General features: G+C 41.3%; 1 long non-coding RNA gene across 2 annotated transcripts in view; it reads right to left on the reverse strand.

The window, feature by feature from the left end:
* Positions 1 to 12,474, reverse strand: part of LOC140709004 (uncharacterized) — a 43,008-nt gene that overhangs the window by 13,579 nt on the left and 16,955 nt on the right. For both annotated transcript variants that reach the window (XR_012089321.1, XR_012089320.1), the window contains exons 2-5: positions 9,143 to 9,426; positions 8,382 to 8,530; positions 6,303 to 6,390; positions 830 to 1,781 (exon numbers count right to left, since the gene is read on the reverse strand). This is a non-coding gene — a long non-coding RNA (uncharacterized lncRNA). The remainder of the gene's footprint in view (positions 1 to 829; positions 1,782 to 6,302; positions 6,391 to 8,381; positions 8,531 to 9,142; positions 9,427 to 12,474) is intronic.

Genomic DNA, 12,474 nt, shown 5'->3' on the forward strand with positions numbered 1-12,474 from the left:
CTTTCCCTCCTTAAAAGGGTAGCAATCCCAGAGTTTCAATGGACCACAAATGGCAAGTCTGCATGAACACAAGGTTTAATTTTTCACTGAAAAAAAATGTATCACTGTGGCTGTCTGTAATCAGATGGCCTTCCATGACCAGTTTGACCAGTTAATCCTGTGGTTCAAGCGAAGACCTCTGGTTTTTCGTTTTACCTATGTAGGGTACCCAGAAAGCATTAAGAGAAAAGGTACCAATGACATTCAAAGTAAACTCCAGGGTGACCAACTTCAAAAGAATAATGTATTATTCCGGGCCTCATTCCTCATGGGCATTTTGCACCTACTTCCTGATTTGCATCCGAGTATGCAGATTTCAAAGTCATAATAAAGGTCCCACTTCTCTACCCTTTAAGAAAAATAAGGTCATGTGCACTGGCTTAGATAAAGTCATTTTAGTTGGTCAATCCTCATCCAGCCTGGGCACCAATGTAGTTGGGAACGATTTTTTTTTCTTTTAATTCATCATGTCCCCATGGTAGCCCCAAGCTTTCTTTTGAAAATGGTAACAGATGACATGAGGCCTTGCTGTTCATACCCTGCCATTTGGAGAGGGAAGCAGAATAGAGGGTGTCAAGTTGAAAGAAATCAACATTTGTCAAGTGCCCATTATGTGCCAAGGATGGGGGAAGGGAGGCTTGTTTTGAACTAGAAGAAAAGAAACTGGATCTTAGGAGGCCCAGGATAGAACCAACGGGGCCTCAGCTTTATCTGCTCATCACCTCCCTACCTACCAGGCCCTTGGGGAAATTTAGAACCAGGGGAAGGATAGAGATCATGGAGTGCTCACCATCGGCCAAGAGACACATTATTTCAGGCCAACATGCAAAATGTCAAGAGGAAGAAACTGGAAGGATGAAGCCATTGAAGAATCCATTAGCAAGGGTCTGTAAAGCCTGGAAAGCACAGGGTTGTATAAATATGAAACTCACCAGGCAACACAGAGGAGCAACGAGGTGGCTGGGCAAGCTACCATATCCCAGCACCTGGTACTCCAGTGGAGACACAAGAAAGACACAGCCAGAGAACTCCGTCACACAAGAGTTTTGTGTACCATTAATTAATTCATTCAATGTTTTTTGAGCATTTACTATGTCTTGGTCACTGTGCAAAGACACAAAAGATATCTAAGATATAGTTCCTGCCCTTAAATGAGCTCATATTCTGATGGGGAACTGCACATTTTAAAAGATAAAATGCAGTGTCAGATGCAGTGGCTCATGTCTGTAATCTCAGCACTTTGGGAGGCCAAGGAGGAAGTATCACGCGAAGCCAGAAGTCTGAGAGTGGCTTGGACAACATAGTGAGATCCCGTCTCTACGAAAAAGAAAAAAGAATTAGCCGAGTGTTGCGGTGTGCATCTGTAGTCCCAGCTACTCAGGAGGCTGAGGTGGGAGGATTGTTGGAGCCTAAGAGTTTGAGGCTGCAGTCAACTATGATTGTGCCGCTACATTCCAGCCTGGAAGACAGAGTAAGATCCTGTCTCTAAAAACAAAATAAAACAAAACAAAATGCAAACTAGTAGCAAAAATAGAGTTTTGCAATGTGTATTCAGGGTATAATCAGAGGCAGCAAAACCAGGAAACTCCTCAGGTAGAATCCTTAGGAGTTTTTTCTAAACCCAACTCTGATTTTCTTAGAATTTAGACATCTTACTTCCTGCTTCTGGTATTATATTACCTGTTACCTTAGATTGTTAAATTGCTGAGAGTGTGAAGATTTTTCTGCATCTTCATGGGTATCTGGAACATGAAAATAAAAGGATTAGAAATATCTTCAGAAGCAATAAACAAGCTAGAAAGCCAAGTGATCTTTGGAAAGAAAGGTTGAAGGTCTCTCTTACTAGACATTAAAACCTCCTACAATATTAATTAAAATGCGGTATCGATTGAGCAATGGATAGAAAATTCAGTGCACAATATATAGCATGCCCAAAAACGTTCACAAAAACACGTAGTAGTTTAGTATATGGAAAAGTTTCCAACTCAAATTAGTGATGAAAGTCTGGGTTATTCAATAAATAGCAGTAAGTACCATTTGCAAAGATATCCATTTTGTCATATAATGACACATCTTTCCCATCTATATCAAAATTAATTCCAGATGGACTAATAATTTAAATGTTTGTAAAATCAATCTTCACGTTGCTAGAGTAAAATATGGGTGATGATTTATGAAACTCGAGCAGAGAAGGATTTCCTAAGAATGACTAAGAATTAATCAGCATCAGAGGATAATGCTGATAGATTTTACTCCGTGTAAAGAAAGAATGTATGGTGTCACTGCCTCCCATTGACTTGAGGCAAAGGGCAACAAAATGTCAGGGAGATACTCTAAGCAGACACTTTGACATTGCGGGAGGGTGCATTTGCTGTCTTCATTTTCCAACAATAATCATGTATCACTGTGTAATAATAAATAAAAGCATGTTGTTTTTTACATAAATATCTGAGAACTCAATTTTCTTTTTCTTTCTTTCTTTTTTTTTTTTTTTTTTGAGATGGAGTCTTGCTCTGCTGCCCAGGCTGAAGTGCAATGATATGATCTCTGCTCACTGCAACCTCCGCCTCCCAGGTTCAAGTGATTCTCCTACCTCAGCCTCCTGAGTAGCTGGGATTACAGACATCCACCACCACACCCAGCTAATTTTTCTTTTTGTATTTTTAATAGAGACAGGGTTTTACCATGTTGGTCAGGCTGGTCTCAAACTCCTGATCTCAGGTGATCCACCCGCCTTGGCCTCCCAAAGTGCTAGGATTACAGGCATGAGCCACCACGCCTGGCTGAGAACTCCATTTTTGAAGTATTTTTCCCTTGACTCACCTGAAAAACAAACAAAAACTAAAGTTGACATGTTCCCACTTAATTATACTCTTTTTAAAAACTCATTTATTTATTTATTTATTGAAAGATGGAGTTTGCTCTTGTTGCCCAGGCTGGAGTGCAGTGGTGCAATCTCGGCTCACTGCAATCTCTACCTCCCGGGTTCAAGCAATTCTCCTACCTCAGCCTCCCAAGTGCTGGGATTACAGGTGCCTGCCACTATGCCCAGCTAATTTTTTTGTTTTTTTAGTACAGACGGGATTTCACCATGTTGGCCAGGCTGGTCTCAAGCTCCTGATCTCAGGTGATCCACCCGCCTTGGCCTTCCAAAGTGCTAGGATTACAGGGGTGAGCCACTGAACCTGGCTAGTTAAACTCTTTTGCATACATTAAGATGCAATTTTTCAAAGTAACCCAATAAGGTAAATGATTTCATTTTATCTCTGCCTTTGGTTAATGAAGATATTAGGACTCAGTAGTGTAGAGAGTTGTCCAACATCACACAGCGAACAAGAAGCAGAACTGTACAGCATCCCCAGGCTTCGTGCTCCATGAGCTATGCTATGCCCCTACCACCACCACTGCTACTACTGCACAAACAATTTCTTCTTCTTGCAGAGCTAAACAGGCCAGGCGTGGTGACTCACGCCTGTAATCCCAGCACTTTGGGAGGCTGAGGCGGGTGGATCATGAGGTCAGGAGATTGAGACAATCCTGGCTAACACGGTGAAACCCCTTCTCTACTAAAAATACAAAAATAAATTAGCCAGGTGTGGTGGCGGGCGCCTGTAGTCCCAGCTACTCGAGAGGCTGAGGCAGGAAAATGGCGTAGACCTGGGAGGCGGAGTTTGCAGTGAAGCGAGATCACGCCACTGCACTCCAACCTGGGCGACAGAGCGAGACTCTGTCTCAACAAACAAACAAACAAACAAACAAAAACCAGTCCTTTCAAAAATCAGTTCTTATTTTAATAGTATTATTTCTTTTTTTTTTTTTTTTTTTTTTTTTTGAGACGGAGTCTCGCTCTGTCGCCCAGTCTGGAGTGCAGTGGCCGGATCTCAGCTCACTGCAAGCTCCGCCTCCCGGGTTCTCGCCATTCTCCTGCCTCAGCCTCCTAAGTAGCTGGGACTACAGGCGCCCGCCACCTCGCCCGGCTAGTTTTTTGTATTTTTTTAGTAGAGACGGGGTTTCACCGGGTTAGCCAGGATGGTCTCGATCTCCTGACCTCGTGATCCGCCCGTCTCGGCCTCCCAAAGTGCTGGGATTACAGGCTTGAGCCACCGCGCCCGGCCAATAGTATTATTTCTATATATCCATATGCTCGGGCAAAATGTACTACTCCTATCACTCTTGTCCCCAACTTTTCCTAAATGATATTCAAAGAAAACACATAACCTTGAATAAATAATAATTTAAAAGGACAGGTCATTCAAATTAACACATGCAAAACTGTGCATTTCTGTAAGAAGTTACAAAGTCTAGAGCCATAACTCTGTATGCTAAAATACATGTTTACTTTATATATTAATCAAAACACTTAATCTCTCAATCCAATATATCCGCTGTTCCATTTATTTTTCCAAGAACCCGTGGGTGGAAATTAGCTTCACATTTATATAACTAAAGGACCATGTGTTGGCTTTGCCAAATCTAAAGAACACAAGCTCTTAGGAGCTACATGAGAACCAGGAACTTGTCAGTTTTTCTTTTCTTTTCTTTTTTTTTGTTTTGAGATGGAGCTTGCTGTGTCGCCCAAGCTGGAGTGCAATGGTGCAATCTCGGCTCACTGCAACCTCCACGTCCCAGGTTCAAGTGATTCTTCTGCCTCAGCCTCCCTAACAGCTGCGATTATAGGCATAAGCCACCACGCCCGGCTAATTTTTTGTATTTTTAGTAGAGATGGAACTTCACCATGTTGGCCAAGCTGGTCTCAAACTCCCGGCCTCAAGTACCAGGACCCTCTATCCGCCCATCTCGGCCTCCCAAAGTGCTGGGATTATAGGCGTGAGCCACCACACCCAGTCTCTTGTTAATTTGAAGTTACTATTTTATCCTAAGCCTTTAGCATGGAAGGGACTCAACAAATATAAATGACTGGATGAATGAATGAAGGGATGAATGAAGATCTGGTTCAGGGGGAGATAGGCCTCCTGTCCTTAGGAAGCCAAAATGTGCTTACAACTTGTATTTGGCATTATTTTCAGAAAGGGACCCTCTTCATATTATAGTGGCTAAAAATAGAGAACTACCTAAATGTTAAGTCACAGAAGATTAATTAAATATATTACAGTCTAGACATGTTCTACAATTAAAATAACATTACAGAAGTCAAGTTGATGTATCACTTAGAATGTTTTCAGTTTCAAGTAACATAAAACCCTGACTGAAATTGACTTTAAAATAGGGACTTTTATTATTGCACATATCAGGAAGTCCAGAGGTAGAAATTTCAGGGTTGGTTGATTCCAAGTTTCAATAATGCCATCGAGGGCCAGGTTCTTTCCATCACCCTTGCTTCGCCACCCTCATGGGTCACATTTGTCCTCGTGTCGATCTCTTTCTCAGTTTCAGGATAGCTACAAAGCTCCAGGCACCACATCCAACAAACGCCATGTCCAGAGGCCTCAAGAACTTTTTCTTCGGGTCTCTTGTCTAGGATCAGGGAAGCTTTTCTCAGAAGCCCCAGCAGACCTCTCATTATCTCTCAAAAGGGACATGTGCCCACCCCTAAACTACTCACTGGAAAGAACAGCAGATGACAACTATCGGTATAGACCAGTTAGGATGAACCCCTATGATCATGGATGCAGTCACCTTCATCTGATGAGGAGGAGGAAGCCTCTGAACTAAAGTGAAGAAGAGGTATCAGATGTATCCATCAGGATAGACTAGACTATGCAGTAACAAACAACCCCGAGGTTCCAATGGTTTAAAATAACAAAAGTTGGAGCTGGGTGCAGTGCTCATGCCTGTAATCCTAGCACTTCACAGGGCTGAGACAGGGGATCCTTTGAGCTCAGGAGTTTGAGACCAGCCTGGGCAACATAATGAGACGTCGTTTCTACAAAAAATAAACAAAATTAGCCAGGTGTGGTGGTGCGCACCTATAGTCTCAGCTACTCAGGAGGCTGAGGTGGAAGGATCGCTAAAGCCCGGCAAGTCAAGGCTGCCGTGAGCTGTGATCACGCCATTGCCCTCCAGCCTGGGCAACAGAGCAAGACCCTGTCTCAAAAAATACATATAAATAATAAAATAAATAAAATAACAAAAGTCTACTTCTTGTGTCACAGGTACATCATATCAACAAGGTCATCTTTTCACCATGGTCTCTCGGATATCCAGGCTGATGCAGGAGTTCCACCTCAAACGTCGATAATCACCTTACCACAAGGAAATAGAGAGCCCTGAAAGGGGTCAGCTCCGTAATTAAAAGCTCTCACCTAGAAGTTACATGTTCCTTCCACTGTCAACCAGGCACAGGGCCCCACTGGTCACAGGGATGTCAGGAAGCACAATCTTGCGACATGCCTAGAAGTGAGAAGAGCCAGAAACATTTGGCCAATAGCACCATATTCGGTAAGCAATGGAAAAATATTCTGGAAACCCAATATTAACTTTAAAAAGCATGTGGGGAAATACTATCCACTGTTTTATCCCAAGTATCACTTGGAGGATGTGGGTATATAATAAGCTGGAAATAATAATTATCTTAACAAATGGCAATACAATTTCTCTTAGAGACTGTACTACATCTGTTTAGGAAGACACCTCATTAAACATCTTGGGGTGGAGGTATGAGCCTGAAAGCAAGGTCTATTGGAGGATGAGAACATAAGGGAAAGCTAGCATGCTCTATATTAGAAATAAAGAAGAATTACGGATGAGGAAAAGCAATGAACAAGGAACGTAGGAAGGAATCGGAGGGAATTGCCAAGCACCGTCAAGTATGGCCCCAGGACTTCCAGATATCTCAAAGCATAGCTTCTCAACCCAGACACAGAGAGAGGATGACTCTTTTGGGGAGGGCTGTCCTGTGCCTTGCAGCGTCCTTGGTCTCTACTCACTTAGAAGACAGTAGCACTTACAAAAACCAAAAATGTTATAACAACCAAAAGCGTCTCTGGCTGTTGCCAAATGTCCTCTGAGTGGCAAAATCTCCCTCTGTTGAGAACCCTCCCTTCCCAAACGCCCTAAACCTTAAGTGGAGTCTACCAGATATGCAAATGTTTTATATGAGTTGTTTCTCTTGGGATATGCAAGGAGGGGGCAAATTCCACAACTGAGGTCAGTGCGAGTCACAGAGTAGAGAGCAAGGGTCCAGCAGAAGGAGGAAGAGCCCAAAGTGGCCACCTTCCCTTCTCCTCCCAAACCCCAGAAATTCATATAGCTTGCAGTGGGCATTGTGTGCTTATCCTGAATGTGAAAAGGGGAGGGAGGTGAACTAAATTTCCAAGATTTAAAGAGACAGGGAGAATATAAATAGATACACACATAGAGACAGTAAGAAGGCGTAGGATAATACATGTTAAGGCTTCCTCCCCAACATCCATTCCTTCTCTTAATACCTCCACCACTGGGTGAAGACATGGTGTCTGGGCGCATCCTCCTGCCCCTACCTCCCAAAGATCCAAGTTGTTCAGACAGGGTATTCTCGGGTCTTTTGTTTTAATGATTAGTTCACAAGTGGGCCAATCCAAGGAGAGCTCAGGACTCTTGTGCAAAAGCTATGAGAAGTGAGGCTCTTCCTCCCTGTGAAGATGGATGTGAGAGCCTGAATCCTAGTCTTGTTGCCAGAAGGGAAGCCAGTCCAAGAATAAAGCCAGACAATATACAAGAGTCACTAGAGAACGATGAAGAAACTGAGCAGGAGGTCTAATCAAACCAGGCGTGAAACCTATCCTGCCACTGAGTGTTTCAAGTATATAAGCCAAAATAATTCCACTTCTTGTCTAAGCAAGTGTGAACTGGGTTTTCTGTTACAGAAAGCCTTCTCACTGATTAACATACAGATAGATAGGCTATATTAAATATATATATATGTGTGTATATATATTCACATACACACATAATTTAAAGGTCTAGATCAAAAATCATCAAAAATTAACAGTGATGCAGATTGAAGGAGCATGGGCAAATTTAATTTCCCCTTTATGCTTATCTGAATTGTCTCTAAAAAATACGCATTAGTTTCACTAGCAGAAAGAAATCATTCGTAATAATGTAGTATTTATGGGTGAAGTGGCATGGTCCTGGGATTTATTTTAAACTACCTTAGCAAAAAAAAAAAAAAAGTTGGAGGGAGATAGATAAAACAAACTTGACAATATATCAATATTGATATTAATGCTAGGTGACAGGGACATAAGGGTTCTTTGTACTATTCTAGCTTTTATAATTTTGAAAATTCACATAATAAAATGATGAAAGAAGGAAGGAAAGAGGGAGGGAGAGAGGGAGGAAAGCGAGGAGGGAGGGAGGGAGAGAGGGAAGGGGGAATCTGCAGAGGTTGTTGTAATTACCATTGCTGGCTTTGCACTGCACTGCATCTGTCCCGATAGGTCCTGAGTGTGCCTGTCCATTGCCCGGCGACTTCCCATGGGTGAACACATCCTTCATAACTTCTCTGTCCTTCATCTGGATTGCACTGCTTTGGAGGTGGCTGTGAAACCTGGACATCAATGCATTGCTCAGCAACCTCCCTGCCCACCCCCCTCCATCACCAGCAACAAAATGTGTCTATTTATATTTGTATCAGTACCGCAAAAAAAAGCATATATATATATATGTATATATATGTGTGTGTATATGTGTGTGTGTGTGTGTGTGTATTTTCAGTGTTGGACTTGTCTTATTTTGCAGTAGCATTTGAAATAATGTCAGATGTCCCCATTGTGACGGGGAGCTTCCATGAACTAGATTAATTCCGTGAATTGGATAAAATAAATCCAGACATTACTGAAATTAACTAATTTTCTTTATAAAGCATCTGATGACAGTGATGAAAATCTGGCATCATTTAACTGTGTGCAAAGTTCTTTTCCTGCAAACAGAGACAATTCATTTAGAGTACAGCTTCATTTTCTTACATGCAAAGAAAATTTAGAATGAAAAGGATTTAAGTGAATTTAGAAAAATAGATACATAGTCTTCACGGGGTGATATGTAACCTTCCTGCTGTAGGTTCATGTGTTGAATCCTCGAGGCTACTTGTTATTTGTTTTCTAAGGTTGCATAACCAATTGCTACAAACATGGCTTAAAACAACAGAATTTATTCTTACAGTTCTGGAGGCCAGAAGTCCAAAATCAAGGTGTCCACAGGGCCACACTCCCTCTGAAGGCTCTGGGGGACAATTTTTCCTTGCTCCTTTCAGCTTGTAGTGGCTGTCAGCTTTCCTTGTGGCCACAGCACTCCATCTCCACCTTCGTCTTCATATGGCCTTCTCTTCCATGTCCCTGTGTCTCCTCTTCTCTGTCTTATAATGACACTTGTCATAGGATTTAGGGCTCACCTGGATCATCCAGAATGATTTCATCTCAAGATCCTTAATTCCATCTGCAAAGACTTTTTTTTAAAAAAAAAATAGGTCACTTTCACAGGTTCTGAGTATACATACCTTTTGGGTGGACTACCATTCAACCCACTACACTACTTATGCTAACTGGGAAGCAGATGTTAACATTTCTTCAGCAGTTTTGGCAATGTTACCACTGTAGCACTTTGAATGCCAACCAATAGTTTGTGTCACTTACCCTTTCATCATCAACTTTCTTAAGAAATAGAAACTCAGCACTTAATTTTTTATTAATCACGCACTTAATTTTTAACTTCCTTGCTGCTGAAAGCATTTATTGTAAAATTTTAGAAAAATATTAACAAATAAAAATAAAGCAATATTTGTGATGCCCCCCATACAGTAAGTAACAAGACTACTCTAACAAGAGCATTTGGACTATGCCCTGCAGATTGACTGCTCAGATCCTAGTTCCCCCACATTTTTTATGCACCCATAACCTAAAATCTGCTTTATTTCCGTCGGATGGTGCAGACTAATGGTCGACCAGCTTTGCACATCTCATAAACTGCAGCAGGAGCCATGGCACAACTAGATGGCACACCAAGTGACCAGCAGGTGTAGTCGCATCAAATACCTCCTTAGATCTGAAGGAATTAGCTGTTCTGAGCCGCTCATACCCAGCTGCACTTAGTTTTATCACTGAGTGCCCTGCATGCTATCCTTGAAAGGGAGACGCTAGTTATATTCCATCTAGAAAGAATGGGAAAAGAAACCCGGGAGAAAAGAGTGGGGTTATTTTCGGTCCTTTTTCAAAATTACTAACATATTAAAGTGAGAATTTCAATCACTGCTATACAGCCTTGGAAGAAGTTGTTCTAATCAACAGGTTTACCAAATACTTGGCTTTATTTAACTCAATCAATAATAAAAATACTTTATTTAAAATAAAAAATCAATCTGGGCACAGTGGTGTTCATCTGTAATCCCAGCTACTTGGGAGGCTGAGCTGGAAGGATCGCTTGAGGCTGGGAGTTTGAGGCCAGCCTGGGCAACATAGTGAGACCCCATCTTTAAACAAACAAATAAATAAATAAAAATAAAAACATAAAAAGTCAGGAAAATTACAAACTACATGTAAAGGCAGGATAGTAGAGACAAGTTAGGACCATCCTAGGCAATCAGAGACATGAATTATCTTACCTAGAACTCACATAGGTTTTCCATCTCTATAGTTTAACCTCTTCCAGAATGTCATACATGTGGAATCTTCCTTCTGAGTCTGGCTTCTTTAACTTGGCATAATGCACTTAAGATGCATTTATGTTGTTCCATGTATCAATAGTTTATTATTTTTATTGCTGAGCATAGATGTATCAAAATTTGTTTATCCATTCACCTGTTATAAGGCATTTGACTTGTTTTCAGTTTTTGGTGATTACAGATAGTATTGCTATAAATATTCATGTACAGGTTTTCATTTCTCTAGGTTAAACATTTAAGAGTAGAATTGCTGAGTCATGTGGAAAATGTATACGTAATTTTATAAGAGATTGCCAAACTGTTTTTCAAAAATGGTGGCTATCCTTTGGCAGTCCTACCTGCAATATATGATAATCCCAGTGTCCTACCTGCAATACATGATAATCCCAGCATCCTACCTGCAATATATGATAATCCCAGCGTCCTACCTGCAATACATGATAATCCCAGCATCCTACCTGCAATACATGATAATCCCAGCATCCTACCTGCAATATATGATAATCCCAGCGTCCTGCCTGCAATATATGATAATCCCAGCGTCCTGCCTGCAATATATGATAATCCCAGCGTCCTACCTGCAATATATGATAATCCCAGCGTCCTGCCTGCAATATATGATAATCCCAGCGTCCTGCCTGCAATACATGATAATCCCAGCGTCCTGCCTGCAATACATGATAATCCCAGCGTCCTACCTGCAATACATGATAATCCCAGCGTCCTGCCTGCAATACATGATAATCCCAGCGTCCTGCCTGCAATACATGATAATCCCAGCGTCCTGCCTGCAATACATGATAATCCCAGCGTCCTGCCTGCAATACATGATAATCCCAGCGTCCTGCCTGCAATACATGATAATCCCAGCGTCCTGCCTGCAATACATGATAATCCCAGCGTCCTGCCTGCAATGCATGATAATCCCAGCGTCCTGCCTGCAATATATGATAATCCCAGCATCCTACCTGCAATACATGATAATCCCAGTGTCCTGCCTGCAATACATGATAATCCCAGCGTCCTGCCTGCAATATATGATAATCCCAGTGTCCTACCTGCAATATATGATAATCCCAGCATCCTACCTGCAATACATGATAATCCCAGCATCCTACCTGCAATACATGATAATCCCAGTGTCCTGCCTGCAATATATGATAATCCCAGCGTCCTGCCTGCAATATATGATAATCCCAGTGTCCTGCCTGCAATACATGATAATCCCAGCGTCCTGCCTGCAATATATGATAATCCCAGCGTCCTGCCTGCAATATATGATAATCCCAGTTGCACTGAATGCTCACCGGCACTTGGTCCTGCCAGGCTTATTTGATTGTTTGTTTTTTAACCACTCTAATCGGTATGCAGGGGTATCTTTTACGGTTTTCATTTGCATTTACCTAATGAATAATATTGAGCTTCCTTCCACATACTTATTTGTCACGTATATGTCTTGTTTGGTGAAGTGTTAACATTTTTTGCCAATTATATAATTGAGTTTCTTTCTTTCTTACTGAGGTTTGAGAGCTCTTTATATATTCTGGACATAAGTTTCTTATCAGATATGTGATTTTAAAATATTTTCACTCAATCTATAGCTTGTCTTTTTATTCTTTTAGCAGTTACTTGCTCAGAGCAAGAGATCTCAATTTTTATGAAGTTCGTTTATCAAATTTTTAATTGATCACGTTTTTAGTATTATATCTGAGAGAAAGCTTTCACTGAACTCAAGATCACAAAGATTTTCTTCCATTTTTTTCTTTTAAGAATTTTATCGTATTTTATGTTTAGTTCTCTGACCCATTTTAATTTTTAAAAGGTATGAGGTTTAG

This window comes from Chlorocebus sabaeus, chromosome 18 (genome assembly GCF_047675955.1).
Source record: "Chlorocebus sabaeus isolate Y175 chromosome 18, mChlSab1.0.hap1, whole genome shotgun sequence".
Lineage (NCBI taxonomy): Eukaryota > Metazoa > Chordata > Mammalia > Primates > Cercopithecidae > Chlorocebus > Chlorocebus sabaeus.